Raw genomic sequence first — 20,098 nt, forward strand, 5'->3', positions numbered from 1 at the left:
CTCCTGAGGGCCTTTGCTAAGGCCAGCTGTGCTCATGTAGCCAGTCTGCCTTGCGTGATGGACATCTGATTTCCTGTGATCTCACAGTTTAACAGATCATAAGAAATGTGGTGTTTTGTAGGTTGAGCATTTTATACCTTCTTGCTGGGATGGGTTGCTGGGCACTGCACTCCATACATGCCAGGTTGTTCTGCAAGATTTTCATTTTGTCTTACTAATAGGAGTGGAATGCACTTTAAGTTCAACACACTGATCTTCCTACATTTTATTCCTTGTCAAAGTTTAAGAATAACTAGTCTAGCAAAATTACAGAACTCTGTGAAGTTGTGTCAATTTACAAATGAAATGAATCACCAGCATGCCACAGACAGGACATGGTCAGCACAGCAGAGGGCAGGAGGGATCTTCCTAATCAAGGCTGAAGACGGAGGTAAGAAAAATTTAAGGAATCAAATGGATCTCTCTCTTTCTCTACTTGAATGAAGCATTCCAAATAGTTCTAAACCTCAGGTTTTCTGAAAAATACTTTCTTCCTATTTCTCCTTGAGCTACAGTGAGACTCTACCTCAAAAAAAAAAAAAAAAAGCCCTAGCATTGCACCAAAGGGACTAAGAGACTACATATCATCTGTTGTTTGAAACTGGGCAGTTCAAATAGGAGCTCTCTTATGGCCCCACACTTCTGGAATATTCAGAATTTAGTGGGAAAATTCTAGTTCCTATTAGTATATAGTTACTTAAGAACATCATTCAATTTATCTCTCAGACATGTAGATGAGATTTGATCACAATGAAGAAAAAAATACTTGTCTGGCATAGTGGTGTACACTTTTAGTCCCAGCCATCAGGAGAAAGGAGGTAGGATGATCACCATGCATTCAAGACAAGCCTCAGCTACAGAGCAAGTTCCAGGTCACACTGAGGAAGAGTGAGACCCTGCTTTCAAAAAACAAAAGATTTCCGATAAGGATGGCAGTGTAGGTACCACACCAAAGCAGTCTAGGGGAGAAAAAGCCAAAAACAAAACAAAACAAAAAAAAAAACAACAAAAAAAAAACAAACAGGAAAACATGCACTTTTACTAAAAAGTGAGGTGTTTAGGAAATAGAATCAGCATCAGAGAAGTAGGAGAGATCCAGAGCATCCAGAGCCCACAACGACCTGCAGAAGGGCTGGTGGGTCCATGCACGGGCCCGTTCAGCTGTGCACCAGCCAGCCACCAGGCTCAGCTTGTCCAGCAGGAGAAGCCCGGTGAGGGCATTTTCAACTCACACCGGAGCTCTCTGCAAACTACAGAAACGTGAAGGGAGAACGGCAGTGAACAATGGAGGAGCAGATCACAAGGTAGAAGAACACTTGGAACGGCAGCAAACTAGAGCAGCATTGGCACCCTCCACCTCTCCCACCACCAGTGCCCAGGCCCAGGGAACAGATCATGCCTACTTGAATTGATAGCGCACCAAAGAGGGCCCCAAACAGGAGGGCACTAACTGAGACCAAAACCATCCCAAAAGGTAACTGGGATTTCACCAGGTCAATACCCACCTTATAAACCTGGTATATAGGCCTAAACCAGAAGTGCTAATTGCACCTTACATATCAGGATAAATTATATGTTAAATCAGATGGATGGTCAAATTTGCCATTCCTAAATAAGCTGTACTTTGGGCTTGTTGTTTGTTGCTTCTTGATTTATAGTTGGTTTTTCCTCTTCTATTATACAATAGGGAATGGTCTCACTTGGTCACAAGCTTCTTAGAACCCTCTACAGACCAAGAATCTTAACCTGCTTGTTGTCAGTATTAAGGGAGTGGATGAGGTACCACACAGTCTAAAAGAGAGACAGAGGATCTGGTTGTCATAATACCTAGACTTTGAAAAATACTGTGTGCTGTTTTTTATTAAAAGTATACATTGTTTAGTTAAATTTTAGGACTGTCTGTATTTGGTTCCACTCATCCTACTTGAATACCCTCATTTCAGGTCAAACTAACACCTAGTGTCACTTTTGTAGATACTTTGAGAGTCTTTTGTAGATACTTTGAGAGTCTTGAGAGCCACACCTGATGCCTTAAGCTCCTGCCCTATATAACATTAGACTGATTGATACATCTCATAATACCCAGCTTACTAGGAACACCTATAATTAGATAATGAAGGATGCAAAAAAATACATATTATAATACAAGAAAAACCAAAAATCAAGACAATATAAATCGACCAAAAAGTATTAATGCATCAGAAATCACCTCCAGTGAGAATGAATTAGAGGAAATGCCTGAGAAAGATTTCAAAAGAATGATTATAAATATGTTCAAAGAACTCAAAGAAGAAATCAAATGAAGCAAAGAAGACACAGGATGCCAATTTAATGAAATAAAGAGGTCAATACTAGACATAATAAGGAAATAGAAATAATAAAGAAAAACAGTTAGAATTACCAGCAATAAAGAACACAGTTAATGAAATAAAGACTCTGTAGAAAATCCCACCAGTAGAATGGATGGAGAGGACAGAATATCTAAGCTAGAAGATGAGGTTTCAGATCTAATACAGTCCAACAAAAAGAAAGACAAACTAATAGAAAACTATGAGTGGGAATTTCAAGATATTTGGCACACTATGAAAACATCAGACATAAGAATTCAGGGCATAGTAGAAGGAGAAGTATTTCACTCCAAAGGCATAGTAGTCATCTTCAACAAAATCATAGAAGAAAACTTCCTCAAAATTGAAAAAGTGGTGCCAATGCAGATATGGGAAGCCTTTAAAACACCAGCCAGACAAAACCTTGAAATAAACTCTCCTTGCCATATTATAATCAAACTACAAAACACACAATCCAAAGAAAAAAATATTGAAAGCAGTTAGAGAGAAAAATCAAGTTACCTATGAAGGAAAGCCCATTAAGATTACATCAGATTACACAACACAAACTTTAAAAGCCAGAAGGGCATGGAGTGATGTATTCCAAGTCCTGAAAGATAACAACTGTCAACCAAGGTTACTTTATCATGCAAAGCTATCCACTCAAATAGATGGAGAAATAAGGACATTACACAACAAAAGCATTCTAAAGGAGTATTTGAAGACAAAACCAGCTCTACAGAAAATACTTGAAAGAATCCTCCATGCGGAAGAAAAGGAAAAGCACACATACAAGGAACCTGGACAAAACAAGCAATACTCAAATACTAGCTAACACAAGAAAGCAAAGGTAGAAATGGAACCATAAAAAAAAGGCAAACATAAATATACACCATTCAATAATATCACTTAATATCAATGGCCTCCATGCCCCAACCAGAAGACATAGGTTTGCAGACTGGGTTAAAAAGCAGGATCTTTCAATTTGTTGCCTCCATGAATCCCACCTTTCTACTTAGGATGGACACCATCTTAGAGTGCAAGGTTGGAAAACGGTGTTTCAAGAAAATGGACCTACAAAACTAGCAGGGGTTGCTATCTTAATATCTGACAAGGTAGACTTCAGTCCAACATTAGTTAAGAAAGATAAGGAAGGCCACTTTATATTGATTAAAGGCACCCTCCAACAGGAGGACATTACAATACTAAAAATATATGCAGGTAACATGGGGGCCCCCAAATTGATCAAACAAATGCTATTAGAACTAGGTCACAGATAACTCCAAACACAGAAGTAGTGGGTGACCTCAACACCCCACTCTCATCAATTGACAGTCCATCCCAGGAAAAAATAAACAGAGAGGCATCTGGATGAATTGAGGTCATAACAGATATATATAGGACATTTCATTCAAATAATGCTGAATATACATTCTTTTCAGCAGCACATGGAACATTTTCTAAAATGACCATATATTAGGACACAAAGCAAATCTTATCAACTACAGGAAAATTGAAATAATTCCTTGCATTCTATCTGACCACAATGGAATGAAACTACAAATCAATGGCAAGAAAGGCTACAGAGCATACACAAAATCATGAAAATTAAACAACACACTTCTAAATGATGAATGGATCAATGAAGAAATCAAGAGGGAAATAAAAAAAATTTATAGAGTCAAATAATAATGAGAATACAACATAACAAAATCTTTGGGGCACATTGAAGGTAGTCCTAAGAGGTAAATTTATATCTTTAAATGCCTATATTAAGAAATTACACAGGTTGCAAGTAAATGACCTAATGCTTCACGTCAAAGCCTGGAAAAAGAAGAACAAGGGAAAGAAAAAAAAATCAGTACACGGGAAGAAATAATAAAGATTAGGGCAGAAATTAATGAACTAGAAACTAAAAAACGATACAAGTATTGATGTCACAAAGAGTTAGTTTGTTGAAAGGATAAACAAGATTGATAAATCCTTAGCAAATCTAATCAAAAGAAAGAGAGAGGAGACACAAATAAATAAAATTAGAGATGAAAAATATAACATCACAACAGATGCCAAAGAAATTAAAAAAAAATCATAGGGACATACTATAAAAGCATATACTCCACAATGTATGAAAATCTGAAATAAATGGAAGATTTCTTTGATTTATTCGACCTACCTAAATTGAATCAAGATGAGATTAATCACTTAAATAGACAAATAATAATAATTGAGGTCCAAGCAGTTATCAAAAATCCCCAACTAAAAAATGTCCCAAGGTCCAGATGGATTCACTGCTGAATTTTACCAGACCTTCAAGGAAGAACTAACACGATAGCTTCTTAAGCTTTCCACAAAAGAGCACAAGAAGGAATCCTACCAAAGTCCTTCTACAAAGACAGAATCACCCTAATATAAAAACCAGGCCAGGATAGAACAAAAAAAGAAAATTATAGACCAATCTCCCTCGTGAACATAGATGCAAAAAATCTCAAAAAATATTGGCAAACAGAATCCAAGAATATATCAGAAAGATCACTCACCCTGACCAAGTAGGCTTTGTCACAGAGATGCAGGGATGATTCAACATACACAAATTGATAAATGTAATACATTATATAAATGGAATGATGAACAAAAATCACATGATCATCTCATTACATGTGGAAAAACATTTGACAAAATCCAACATCCCTTCATGATAATAGTCCTATGCAGACTGGGAACAGAAGGAACATATCGCAATATAATAATGGTTATTTATGACAAGCTTATAGCCAACCCATTACTAAATGTGGAAAAGCTGGAAGCTTTTCCATTAAAATCCGAAACAAGACAAGGGTGTCCAATGTCCCCACTTTTATTTAATAAAGTATTGGAAGTCTTAGCCATTGCAATAAAAAAAGAGACACACATAAATGGGATACAAATTGGACAGGAAGAGATCAAATTATCATTATTTGCAGATGACATGATTCTCTATATAAAAGACCCTAAAGATTCTACCAGCAAACTGTTAGAGCTAATAAACACCTACAGTAATGTAGCAGGATAGAAAATAAATACACAGACATCAGTAGCCTTCCTATATGCTAACAAAAAACACACAGATTATAAAATCAGGGAATCACTCCCATTCACAACTGCATCAAACAAAATAAAGTTCCTTGGAATAAACCTAACCAAAGAAGTAAAGTAACTCTACAATGAAAGCTTTAAAACACTCAAGCAAGAAATTGCAGAGGATACTAGGAATTGGAAAAACATCCTTGTTCCTGGATTGGAAGAATCAATGTTGTGAAAATGGCAATCTTACCAAAAGCACTCTACATATTGAATGCAATCCCCATCAAAATTCCAAAGGAATCCTTCATGGAAATAGAAAAAAAAAATAACAATCCAAGAATTCATTTTGAATCACAAAATACCTTGAATATCTAAAATAATACTGAGCAACAAATATAAGGTTGGTGGCATCACCATACCTGATTTTAATCTATACTACAGATAACAAAAACAGCAAGGCACTCACACAAAAGCAGACATGTAGATCAATGGTACAGGATACAGCACCCAGATGCAAGTCCAGGTAGCTATAGCCACCTGATATTCGATAAAAAATGCCAAAAATACTCATTGGAGAAAAGACAGCCTCTTCAGCAAATGGTGCCGGGAAAACTGGATATGTATCTGGAGAATGGTGAAAATGGATTCTTCTTTCTCCATGCATAAGATTTAAGTCCAAATGGATTGAATACCTTAGCATAAGACCAGAAAACCTGAAACTGCTAGAGGAAAATTAGGGGTAACGCTTCAATATATTGGTCATGGCAAAGAGTTTCTGAATAGAGCCCCAGTTGCTCAGGCAATAAAAACACAAATTAAACTCTGGGAACTGATGAAAATACAAAGATTTTATACTGCAAAGGACATTGTAAATAAAGCAAAGAGGCAACCTACAGATTGGGAAAAAAAAATCTTTGCCAGCTATATATCTGATAGAAGATTAATATCTAGGATATAGAAAGAACTCAAAAAGTTAAGTAATAAGAAATCAAAAAAGCCAATTAAAAATGGGCTATGGAGCTAAATGGAGAGTTCTCAAAAGAAGAAATATGGATTGTGTACAAGCTTGTAAAGAATGTTCTACATCCCTAGTCATCAGGGAAATGCAGATTAAAATTACATTGAAATTCCATCTCACTTCTGTCAGATTGGCTGCGATCATGAAAACAAATGATCATAAATGCTTGTGGGGATGGAGAAAAGAGGAACTCTTCTGCACTGTTTGTGGGAATGCAATCTGGTCCAGCCATTGTGGAAATCAGTGTGGAGGTCCCTAAAACAGCTAAAGATTGTTCTACCGTAGACCAAGCAATAGAATTCATAGGCATATATCCTAAGGACTTGTGTCATTTCCTTAAAAGTAGGTGCTCAAAAATATATTTTGCTGCTCAATTCATAATAGCTGGGAAATGGAACCAGCCTAGATGTTCCTCAACTGATGAATGGATAATGAAGATATGGTACATTTAAGCAATGGAGTTCTAGTCAGCAGTAAAGAAAAATGAAGTTATGAAATTTGCAGGAAAATGAATGGATCTGAAAAGGATTACACTAAATGAGGTAACCCAGGCCCAGAAAGCCAAGTGCTGAATGTTCTCTCTCATATGTGGATCCGATATACAGATGATTTGGCTTCTGTGTGAGAAAGAAAAAACTCAGTAGCAGAGGCCAGTAAGCTAAAAAAGAGATGTAAACGGAAGAGAAAGCAAGGGGGGAGGGTAATTAATAGGTTGGTGTTGTATATATGTAAGTAGAAGAATAGATTAATGGGTGTGAAAAGCCTAAAGTGAGGTCAGGGGAGGAGATTGAGTAAAGGCAAAGTGGAGGGAGGACTAATCAAAATCTAAGAGGATATAAATAAAACATATGAAATCCTCCTGTTTTGGAAAGTGGAACACTCAGTATCCATAGATCATTGCTATAAATTATTTAGTACCAGGGATGGGATACCTACCAGTGAGTTGTTGGCCAGAGAGGTCCCTGATGCCTCCAAAACATTATAGGCCATTGTCGAGGCCCTTGGTTTCCCACCAGGAATAGATGGTAAGACCCTATCACTGAACTCCACATACTGGGGCTGAAAGTACACTGAGAAATCCTGTTGGAACTGAGCTGATATCCTCCTTCATGTAGATCTGCTGTCAGAAAGCTAGAAGAAGCCATTCTACATGCAGTTCAATGAGAGAAAGAGATACCACCAGTGAAGATACTCAACAGTGGACACTGCCAGCCTTATAATTGGCCAGTCAGGCCAAATGAGCCAACTGGAACAATAGTGGCATGGCTATCATGGTGGAAACCAACTGCCCTCCAGTTGGACTGGATGTTCACTCCATGAGGGGAATACATCCCTGAAAATGAAAATTTAAACCAGGGGTAGTCATGAGTCCTAAAGGTGTAACATCTGCTGATATCAGGATAAGTGTGTATACTATGCTTATCAAACTTCCCAGTAAGCACTTCTCTTAATATTCATACCCTTATATTAATGTTACTCTCACTTTGGGTAGAGAATCTTCTCTTTACAGAGGTCTTCCTGAATGGTTCAGACAGGAGTGCCACATTGTAAGATCACTTTTTTCTTAATGTGACCTTGGGACAACTCATAAGGTATCATGGTGCTGGAAAGAAGTGACTAAAGTACCAATTAACATCCCAATCACAACTTCCAAGGCTCAGGATCTAATGCGGAAGAGGTGGCAGAAAGTATGTAAGACCCAAAGGGAGGGTAGGACTCCTTACAATGTGCTCCCTCCAGATATAAAATGGCCTGGGTATCCATGACCTCATAGTGCCTGACACTACCTAAACAAGTCCATCATAAGAGGAAGACAAGATGATGACATCAAAATAAAAGAGATACTTTTACTCACTTTTATCCATAAAACCTCTTTTATTAGCAAGAAATTGTTACTAGTCTTGTATATCTTGACTCATTCAAATTTTTTATGCAAATAAATATTTCATTCTTCTGGGAAAAATATAGAAAGCTTTAACAAGTTCAAGCCTTACAAACTTGTCATTTTAGATGCATACACTGGTATAAGTTAATTATTTGAAACGTTAAAGATTTATGTGAAAATATTCTGTTTATCCACAGTATTTTATATCTTTATTTACTTACTTACTTTCAATAAAAGACAAAAACATACACACACACACACACACACACACACACACACACAAACACACGGAGACAGAGAGAGAGAGAGAGAGAGGGAGAAAGAGAGAGAGAGAGAGTGAGAAGAGAGAGTATTAGCATGCCAGGGCCTCCAGCCACTGTAATTGAGTTCCAGATGTATTTTCAACCTGTGCATCTGGTTTTTTGTGGGTACTGGGGAATTGAACCCAGGTCATTAGGCTTTGCAAGCAACTGCCTTAATTGCTGAGGTAACTCCACAGCCCCCTAACCAGAGTATTTTAAAAACCCTGAGTAATACTTAGAATATCTAAAGACATTGAGGAAAGAAACATGGAATGTGCAACCATAAAATGTATTTGGCCATTTTTTTTTTTGTTTTTTCGAGGTAGGGTCTCACTCTGGTCCAGGCTGACCTGGAATTAACTATGTAGTCTCAGGGTGGCCTTGAACTCATGGTGATCCTTCTACCTCTGCTTTCCGAGTGCTGGGATTAAAGGCATGTGCCACCATGCCAGGCCTTTTTTTTTTGGGGGGGGGGGAGGGCATCTCACTCTGGCCCAGGCAGACCTAGAATTCCTTATGTATTCTCAGGGTGTCCTTGAACCCATGGTGATCCACCTACCTCTGTCTTCCAAATGCTGGGATTAAAGGTGTGTACCAACACACCTGGCAAGGGAAGTTTTTATTTATTTATTTTTATATAATGTATAACAGATATGTGACATGTCAGTACCATCATTTCCCTCCTTCCTATCCATATTATGTCTAGGGCCCTCCTCATTGGGGCTCCTGCTGTTCTCCCTAGGTTTAAATACACAGAGATAACACCAAACACAAATATTCTCAAAACTCTAAAGAAGCAAATGTTTTGATAAAAATTTCTCAAGTCTATACCCCTGTCACATGGTGGAGCCTAGAACAGATCATTCTCAACGAACTTACCCAATCACAGAAAAAAAATCACCACATAGTCTCACTAATCTAGTGCACCTATACTTAATCTACCTAAGATACCTTACATACCCAGCAAGAATCTCATGGACTAGACCATAGGATGGAGGGGGAGGGAGGAAAGGGCATCGAGGTGGTGGGAAACACTAATGTAGACCCAAATGTCAATGGTAGCATAAAATTCTACTTCCTAAAAGGCAGTCCAAATGGCTGAACCTTCACCAGGCCCTTACAGGAAACACCTAAACCACAAGGCGCCAGAGAGGGTAGGATCAAGTCTAACCTAAATCTTCTACATTCTCCCTCCCTCCCTCTCCCCCATCCCTCACTCTATCCTCCCTAACACTTGTATATTAGTTATCTTTTTCCTTATTTTCTTAGTGTGCACTAACCTGTAACTCCCAGTATCAGCATGGGGCTATCACCCACAATGAGCTTTTGATCAGAGAAACCTACAAGTTTTACTCAAAGGATGACAGATTTCTGCCAGAGTACTTGATGACCCACCAAAGGTTAATGGTAAGACCCCATTGCTGAAGACACCATATGAAGCTGACACGTAAAATAGAAAGGCATGGCTGGAGGCCAGGAGAGAGTCAGTCCCCAGACAATCAGCGGGTCTAGTCCCAAAAGGTGCTACATGGACAACTGGGGGAAATGACCAATAACTGTCCAACCAACTCATGGTTTAACTACTTAGCAACAAATAAATGGTTGTGATGCTCACACAAGTGCAATAGAGGGGCACAACCATGGTGGGGAACCAGCTGCTCTTGATTTGGCTAACTGAACCCTCAGTGGTGTGGGACCCATAGCTAGAGCTGGGAAGCAAGTCAGAACCATATCCAAACATAAGCCCACTCTCCACTATATAGCTACCATCAGTCCTGGGGTACAAGAGGGCCTACACCTATTAAACTCTGTATTAAAAAAGTAAGTGTTATCTCATTTGTCTTGGTGGTAACTTACTCTCTATTGGAGACTCTGTTTCTCTTTTTCAGATAGATGCAGATCCTAAGGAGAGAGCCACCCCATCATACCTCAAAAAGGCCCTGACTGAAACTAAGGAAAATTGGCAAAATGAGCAAAGGTGCTGTTTTTCTGATGAACCAGATACCAGCACAAGGGGGGAAGGAGACCAACAAAGAGAAAAATCAACTCCTACCAAATTACTGTGGGGTAACTCCACAATGCACAACCCATATAGATCAACAAGGAGGGGCCATTGTGGAGAGGGTAGGCCACGGATGAACCTAATAATGGTACCAAAATGCCTGTATTTGCTGAATAGAAAACTAATACAAAAAATTTAAAAACTAAACTAGAATAAAATAAAAGGTTTAACATCCACAATCATAAGGGAAATGCAAATTAAAACAACTTTGAAGTTTCACCCTACCCCATTAAGGATAGCAAACATTACAATATCCAGTGAGGGCTGGAGAGATAGCTTCTCCTTTATGACATTTGCTTACGATGCCAAATGACCCAGGTTCAAGTCCCCAAGGCCCCTGTAAGCCACATGCACAAGGGAGCGCATGTGTCTGGAGTTTGTTTGCCATGGCTGGAGGCCCAGAATGCCCATTCTCTATCTGCCTCTTTCTCTCTTGTACTTATTTCTCTTTCTTTTTCTCTCTCTTTCAAATAACTAAATAAAAATTATATTATATATAGATCAAATGAAAACAAATGGTGGCAATGATGTGGAGAAATAGGAACCATCATACTGTTGGTGGCAAAGTAAGCTTGTACAACCACTATTGAAAGCAATATGGAGATTCCTAAAAAGGTTGACTATAAAGTTGACAACAGACTCTGTTATTCCCTTATTCGGCATTTACTCTAAAAGCTTCAAGTCTCAATTCAGAGATATATAATCAATCATGTATATAGCTGCTCAATTCATAATAACTACAAACTGGAATCAATCCAATTGCCCATCCTTGGATGAATGGATTATCAAGATGTGGTATATCTACAGGATAGAATTCTACCTAGCAGTAAGAAAAAAAAAAAAAAAGACACATTGAACATTGTAGAAAAATGGTAGAACATGGAACAGATCACACTCAAGAACTCACAGAATCACAGAAAAACAATCAATGCATGGTCTGACTCATTTTTGGCTACTGGATCAGCACGAGATACTGACATCCCTAATGGACATCTGGAGGCCTAGGCAATAGGGCGAGTAGGACCTGAGAGGAAGATAAGTGGGGGAGACACAAAACTGAACACAAGTGGAACTGGAACCATAGAATCCTATAATTTAGAAGATATTCTAAAAGGTTGAGACCTCAACAGGACCTTAGAGGCAGGAACAGAATCAAAGGACCCTGAAGAGGGTGAGATGAAGCTTAGTTTTTGTTGTTGGTTTATTTTTTTAAAGATTCAATTTTAAAAAATGCATTGCAAGCTGGAGATATGGCTTAGTGCTTAAGGCATTACCCTTCAAAGCATAAGGACCCAGGTTTGATTCCCACAGAACACCCATATAACCCAGATGAAGAATGTGGCACAATTGTCTGGAATTCATCTGTAGTGGCTAGAGGCCCTGGAAGACCTATTCTCTCTCTTGGTCTCTCTCACTCAAATAAATTATATTAATTATATTTCATTATTATTATTTATTATATTTATATTTTTTATTTTTATAATTTAATTTATTAGTTTTCTTTTTAGTAAGTACAGGCAGTTTGGTACCATTGTTTAGGCTCATCTGTGATCTACCCCCTCCCATTGGACCCTCATGTTGATGTAAATGGGTCGTGCATTGTGGAGTTGTCCCCAAGTTATTGGTATGATAAATGTCTCTGCAAATCATGACCCAACATGTGACTCTGGCATTCTTTCAGCCCCCTCTTCTGCAAAACTTCCCTCAGCCATGCTGGGTTCATTTGTGATCTGCTTCAGTGCTGAGGTGTTGGGGGCCTCTGTAGCTCTGGCTCTCTGATTTGGGAGGAGTTGATTTTTCTCTGCGTTTGTCTCCTTCCCCTTTGTGCTGGTATCCAGTTCACAGGAAAACATCACTCTTGCTTGTTTTGCAATTGTCGTTAGTTTCAGTTGGGCCCCTTTTGAGTTATGTTGGGGCAGCTCTCTCCTTAGGATCTGCATCTATCTGAAAAAGAGAAGCCAACTCTCCAATGGAGAGTAAGTTAGCACCCAGAAAGTTGAGATAACACTTACTTTTTTGATAGACAGTTTGATAGGTGTAGACCCTCTTATACCCTGTGATTGATGGTAGCTTGCTATTGTAGAGTGGGCTTGTGTTTAGGTATGGTTCTGACTTTATTCCTAGCTCCAGCTATGGGTCTAGTGCCACTGAGTGGATCAGTTAGACAAATCTAGAGCAATTGGTTCCTCACCATGGCTGTGTGCCACTATTGCACTTGTGTGGGCATCACATCAGGTTATTTGTTGCAAATTAGGTTAGACAATGAGTTGCTTGGACAGATCTTGTTCGTTTCCCCCAGTTGCCTATGTAGAACATTCTGGCACTAGACATGCTGACTGTCTGGGGACTGACTCTCTCCTGGCTTCCAGCCATGTCATTCCATTTTATGTGTCAGCTGCGTATGGAGTCTTCAGCAATAGGGTCTTACCACTGGCCTTTGGTGGGTCATCAAGTACTCTGACAGAAGTCTGTCACTGTTTTGGGAAACCTTATAGGTTTCTCTGAACAAAAGCTTATTGTGGATGGTAGCCCCAAGCTGGAAGTTGGAGTTACAGGTCAGTGTCCACTAAGAAATTGAGGAAGAACATAATTAGTATACAAGAGTTAGAGAGGAGAGAGATAGAGGAGAGAGGGGAAGAGGGAGGGAGGGAAGATATAGAAGATTTAGGTTAGAATTGATCCTACCCTCTCCAGTGTCTTGTGGATCAGGTGTTTCCTGTAAGGCTCTAGTGAAGGTTCAGCCATTTGGTCTGTCTTTTAGGAAGTAGAATTTTATGGTTCCATTGCCATTTGGGTCTGGATTACTGTTTTCCACCCTTCGATGCCCTCCCCGCCCTCCCATCCTTCCTATTGTCTAGTCCAGGAGGTGCTTGTTGGGTATGTAAGGTATCTTGGGTAGATTCAGGTTAGGTGTTGTAGATAAGTGAGGCTATGTGTCGATTTTTTTTTTTGTAATTGGGTAAGTTCACTGAGAATGATCTGTTCCAGGTTCAACCATTTTTCCTCAAATTTCGTTATCTTGTTTTTTCTTACTGCTGTATAGAATTCCATTGTGTAGATATACCACATCTTTGTTATCCATTCTTCTAGTGATGGACATCTGGGTTGATTCCAGCTTTTAGCTATTACGAATTGAGCCACTACAAATATGGTTGAGCAAATCTCTCTGGCCTGTGGTTTGAAGGTTTTAGGGTAGATGCCCAGTCAGGGTATAACTGGGTCTGTTGGTATTTCTATAGTCAGCTTTTTCAGGAGTCTCCATTTTGCTTTCCAAAGTGGTTGTACCATCCTGCATTTCCACCAACAGTGAATGAGTGTCCCTGCTTTTCCACATCCTCGCCAGCATTTATTTTCATTTGACTTTTTGATGTCGGCTATCCTTATTGTGGTAAGGTGGAATCGCATAGTTGTTTTAATTTGCATTTCTCTGATGATTAGGGACGATGAACATTTTCTTAAGTGTGTGTGTGCCATTTGTATCTCTTCCTCTGTGAATTGCCTGTTCAACTCTGTGCCCCATTTTGTAAGTGGGGTATTTGTCATCTTATTGGTTAGACTTTTGAGTTCTTTGTAAATTCTAGAGATAAGGCCTCTGTCAGTTGGATAACCTGCAAATATTTCCAAGCATTCTGTGGGTATTCTATTGGCTTTGCTTATTATATGCTTGTCTGTAAAGAAACTCTTCAGCTTCATATGATCCCAATGGTTGAGTGACTGTTTAAGAACTTGAGCCACTGGGGTTTTGTTCAGGAAGTCTTTTTCCATTCCTATATCATGGAAAGTACTTCCTAAATTTTCTTCCAGTAGTTTTTGAGTTTCTGGTCTTATGTTGAGGTCTTTGATCCATTCGGATTTGAGTGTAGTACATGGTGAAATGTGTGGATCAAGTTTTAGTTTCCTGCATGTGGTTATCCAGTTTGTCCAGCACCATTTGCTGAAGATGCTATGTTTTTTCCAGTCTATGTTTTTGGGCCTTTGTCAAATGTCATGTAGCTATAGTTTCTTGACCCAAAATCCGGGTCCTCAAGTCTCTTCCATTGGTCTATATTCCTTTTTTATGCCAGTACCATGCTGGTTTTATTACTATGGCTTTGTAATATAGCTTTAGATCAGGTATAGTGATGCCACCAGAGGTATTTGTTTTGCTGAGGATATGTTTGAATATGCGAGGTCTTCTGCCTTTCCATATGAAATTTGAGATCATTTTTTCTATCTCTGTGAAGAACACTGTAGGGATTTTAATTGGAATTTCATTAAATCTATATATTGCCTTTGGTAGGATTGTCATCTTCACAATGTTAATTCTGCCTATCCAAGAGCATGGGAGGTCTTTCCATCTTTTCAAGTCCTCCTCAATTTCTTTTTTGAGAGTTTTTATATTTTTGTTGTATAGATCTTTTACTTCCTTGGTTAATGTTATTCCAAGGTATTTTATTTTATTTTTTTGTTGCTATTGAAAATGGGACTATGTCCTTTATTTCTTTTTCTGTGTCTTTGTCATTTGCATACAGAAATGCTACCAATTTTTGTGCATTGATTTTGTATCCTGCTACTTTGCTATAGGAGTTAATCACCTTCAGGAGTTTTGGGATGGAGTCTCTCACATATACAATCCTGTCATCAGCGAATAGAGCTAACTTCTTCCTTTCCAAATTGTATCCCTTTTATTTCCTTCTCCTGCCTTATTGCTTGGTCTAGGACTTCCAGAACTATATTGAAAAGCAGAGGTGAGAGAGGACATCCCTGTCTTGTTCCTGATCTCAATGGGTATTCCTCCAGTCTCTCTTCATTAAGTATTATTTGGGCCTTTGGAGCTTTGTATATTGCCTTTATTAAGTTAAGATGTGAACCGGCCATGCTGATTCTCTCCAATGTTTTGATCATGAAGTTGTGTTGTATCTTGTCAAAGGCCTGTTCTGCATCTAATGAAATGATCATGTGGTTTTTATGTTTAAGCTTGTTTATGTGGTGTATTACATTGACAGATTTTCATTTGTTGAACCACCCTTGTGTTTCTGGGATAAATCCCACTTGGTCAAGGTGGATAATGCTTTTGATGTGTTGTTGGATTCGGTTTGCAAGTATTTTGTTGAGGATCTTTGCATCTATGTTCATTAGGGAAATAGGCTGGTAGTTTTCTTTCTTGTGGCATCTCTGCCTGGTTTTGGGATTAGGGTTTACTAGCTTCATAGAAGGAGTTGGGTAGCTCTCCCTGTTCTTCAATTGTGTGGCACAGTTTTAGAAAGATTGGTTTGAGTTCTTCCATGAATGTTTGATAAAATTCGGCTGGGAATCCATCTGGTCCTGGACTCTTCTTTTTTGGGAGGTTTTTATTACTTTTTCAATCTCTGTGAGTGTGATGGGTTCATTGAGGTGATTAATCTGCTCTGAGTTTAGCTTTGGTAGATGATATGCATCCAGGAATTTATCCATCTCCTCCACATTTTCCAGTGTTTGGAGTAGAGGTTTTTGAAATAAGTCCTGATGATTCTGCCTATTTCAGTCATGTCTGTTGTGATATCTCCTTTTTCATTTTGAATTTTGTAAATTTGGAGTCTCTCCTTTTTTTGCTTGATCAAATTGGCCAGAAGTTTGTCACTCTTGTTTATTTTTTCAAAGAACCAGCTCTTTGTTTTGTCCATTGCCTTAATTGTTTCCTTGGTTTCCAATTCATTAATTTCTGCTCTGATTTTAATTATTTCTTTCCTTCTGGAGCTCTTTGGGTTGGATTTTTCTTGTTTTTTCAGTGCCTTTAGGTGGATGGTTAGGCTATTGATTTGAGATCTTTCTTTCTTTTTTATGAAGGCATAGAGTGCTATGAATTTTCCCCTGAGGACTGCCTTCATTGTGTCCCTTAAGTTTTGGTATGATGTGTTCTCATTGTCATTCAATTCCAGGAATTTTGCAATTTCATTTTTTATTTCATCCACTATCCATTTATTGTTTAAGAGTGCTCTATTCCTTTTCCAGTTGCCGTTGGGGTTCTTGTTGTTTTTTGTTGTTGTTGTTGATTTCTAGGAATATAGCATTATGATCTGATATCATGCAGGGAATTATGTCGATTTTTCTAAATATGTGGAGGCTGTCTTTGGGACCCAGTATATGGTATATTTTAGAGAATGATCCATGGGCTGCTGAGAAGAATGTGTAGTCTGTGGATTTGGGATGGAAAGTTCTGTAGATGTCTGTTATGTCTAAGTGCTGTATAGTTTTGTTGAGCTCTCTTACTTCCCTGTTGAGCTTCTGTTTGGATGATCTGTCTATTACTGATAATGGCGGGTCGCAGCAGGGCGCAGGGTTCTCGGTGAGCGGGGGTGTGTGCTTCCCTATTTTTCCGCCATCTGGGCCCTCCCTCCTGCAAAAAGATTCTAATTGCCCTTGCGTACTTGCCTTCCCCCCGCCCCCCCCCCGGTATGTGGAGTGCAGCTAGGCGGTCACCATCTTGGACAGAAGTCCTATATTTATAAAATTTTAAAAATAGTGAACTGCTTAAGAAGCCCTAGCACTATGCTTCCAAGTCCCAAGAAATTATGTCCCAATGTAGCCAATGTTCAAACTACTGCTCATCGTCTGGCCTTTTAATATATTTCACAAAGTCAGCAGTGGAAAAAAATAACAGAGGTTATGAGAAACCTTGTCAAAGAACAAATCAAAATGTCAAAATCATCTGGAGCTATAGAAAATTCAATGTCATAAATATTTACATCTTTTTCAGAAGAGTTCTCTTATTTTGCAAATACAAATGGAAAATCCCACCTGAAGTGCATGTGCTATCAATCTCCCTAGTGAACTACATTCAGTAATGAGAATCAGAACATCACTAAATGTCTCATTTTATTATGCAAGAATTATCCACCCTCATAATTCAGTTATACCTGATCTATATTAGAGTCTAACTTCTCAGTTTCAAAAGTGAATGTCTGACAGAGTCTTCATTAACCTCATGAAGATCAGAATTTGAAGAACATCCTTGCATATATAGTAAGTTCCAGACCAGTGTACTTATAGGAGGAGAGAGGAAAGGAGGGAGAGAGGAGGGAGACAGGGGAGAGAGGGGAAAGGAAAGAGGAAAAGAGAGGACAGTGGTGAAAGGCAGGATAGAAAAGAGAGGAAAAAGGGCAAAAAAGGGATAATATGAACAGGGAGATAAAAAGAAGGGAGAGTGGGAGGGATATAGGGAAGGGTGGAGAGAGATGAAGGAAGGAGAAAGGAAAAGAAAAACAATGCATATAAACATAGAAAGCACTAGAGTGCTAAGCAAGTATGAATAATTGATGATGTAGCAAAGTGATTCCACACTATTTTGGGAAATTTAGGTTACCAATTCTGCAGATGATACATAATACATTGTAGACAGATTCATTGATAGATAAAGAGAAGATTGATTGATAATACATATCTTCAAGTGGAGCAAGAGTTGAGAATTATAGCCACAGGCTTAACATGGCTAGACACCAGTTTCTTTCTTTCTTTCTTTCTTTTTTGTTTTTTAATGATCATAAAGCTTTTTTTTTTTTACTTCTTTAAATACAATCAAAACAGTGAAATGTTAAATAGATGACCATATAATTCATAAAAGAAAATGTAACTAACCTAAAATGACATGACAGGAACCTAGAGATTTTCAAGCTCTTGCTGAAGTAATTACTAGGGAATAATGATATTGAGAAATGAAAAAATGACCTGTGAAAAATATAGATGTAGAAAAAGCTAATACTAAAATTCAACATGTTATTAACAAGGTAACATTATATTCCAGTTTGATCAGGTTTCTTGGGCCTCTTCTCTGGATAAATACCTTGAAGTACTAAAGTGACTAGAAAGGAAAAAAAGGTCACTAAAGTCACTACTATCCTCAAGGCTTTGAACCAGTTCCGATAATGTGGCAAGAGGAAAAAGTCAGTATGTAGTGCTGTCCCCAAACCTATTATTGTTATGACCATAGCTTCATGGAGTTTTTCAGAAATGAGGATGGCAAAGCATGAAAACACAACAGGACCCATACTGTTAACTAAATTAAGGTAGTCTGGTTTGGCTGGACTACTTTCTGGTAGAGTAAAACCCCATCTGACCCCTCCTAAGAAAGCTAGGAAACTGGCTCCATAAGCCATCTGAGTAAAAGCTAACATAGGAATATAAGTCTTTGTTGTGACCATGACCAGTGGAATAGCAAAAAATGGTATTAGTCCTGCCAAAGTTACATAAATGCTGGCTTTGGGCTGTCAAGTATGTAAGTGATGGCACTTGGTAGACTAGCAGGAAGGACTGCTTGCTTCTGTTTTTCTTGAAGCTGCATGGTGATGTATGATAGCAGTGTCTTGCTCATAAACACTTGAAATGATGGGAAAAGCCAAGGCTGTGGGAACAAAGGAGAAAGGTTCTGCTGGAGAGATGTCTTGGGATAAAGTGAATCTATTCTGCTAGTTCTGAGTCTCACTGTGTAAGGGTATTTCAGCATCTTTGAAGATGCTTGAGCAAAATTCTGGATGAAGTGAAGCATGCTGGACTCTAGTAAGGATCTTGCTCAGGAGGATGAAAACAGTTCTGATTTAATATATTTTACAGCTAAGAAGAAGGGCTGAAGCCTGAACCATGTCGCTGTGTGTAAATAATAAATTGTCCTCATTTTATACATTTATTTTTTTTTCAAAATATCAACATGAAAATCTCTTCCACGAAAACAACTTCAATCATTTTGAAAACATTTTTTTTTCAGTAGGTATCATAAGTAGATCTATGCTTCATGTAACAGTACTGCACAGAAACAGAAGATCTGGATTTAACAAACACCCCTGCCACTTCCTTGAATGCTCATTTCCTCATCTTTAAAATTGAAGGTCATATAGCTCTTTTTTCTCTTTAATTATATACCCCAGTAGTTATTATCTACTTTGGGGAGTAGCAGTTTACATTTAATATAATGACAGCAGCAACAAACATAGTTTAGTTGTGAGCCAGGCACGGTAAGTGCATATTCTCCATACATTATTTCTGCACTTCCGGGAACTCCATAATTACTGTAGCAGGTGTTTGAAAACTCAGGATATTGCCAGCATTGCATGGCGAAATTGAAAGTGGAACTTCTAAATCTATCTGGGATTTTCTGTTTCTTTATGTCTATAGGATATGAATTTTTTCAACACAGTAGGAAAAAAGAATAGAATTTCATGAATTTGGATATTAGATATAATTCATATCTTGAAGTTTAAAAGAAGTTTCTTTGGAAAACAGCCAGATTATTAGTTTACACACTCACTATGTATGGTTGCTTTCAACCCACAACAGCAGAGGTCATAGCAGCAACAGACAACACTTGGCCCACACAGCCTGAAGGGTGGATCTGAGCCTACCCAGCCTCTATTCTAGTGATTAAGAAAACTTCATTGAGGAGTCTGCAATTCAGAT

The 20,098-nt window shown here is 38.4% G+C and overlaps 1 pseudogene; it reads right to left on the reverse strand.

Annotated features, from left to right (window-relative positions):
* Positions 1 to 18,441: 18,441 nt before the first annotated feature.
* LOC101596700 lies at positions 18,442 to 19,193 on the reverse strand (annotated as a pseudogene).
* Positions 19,194 to 20,098: the final 905 nt, after the last annotated feature.

The sequence above is a fragment of the Jaculus jaculus genome, unplaced genomic scaffold (assembly GCF_020740685.1).
Source record: "Jaculus jaculus isolate mJacJac1 unplaced genomic scaffold, mJacJac1.mat.Y.cur mat_scaffold_39_1_1402899_arrow_ctg1, whole genome shotgun sequence".
Classification (NCBI taxonomy): Eukaryota; Metazoa; Chordata; class Mammalia; order Rodentia; family Dipodidae; genus Jaculus; species Jaculus jaculus.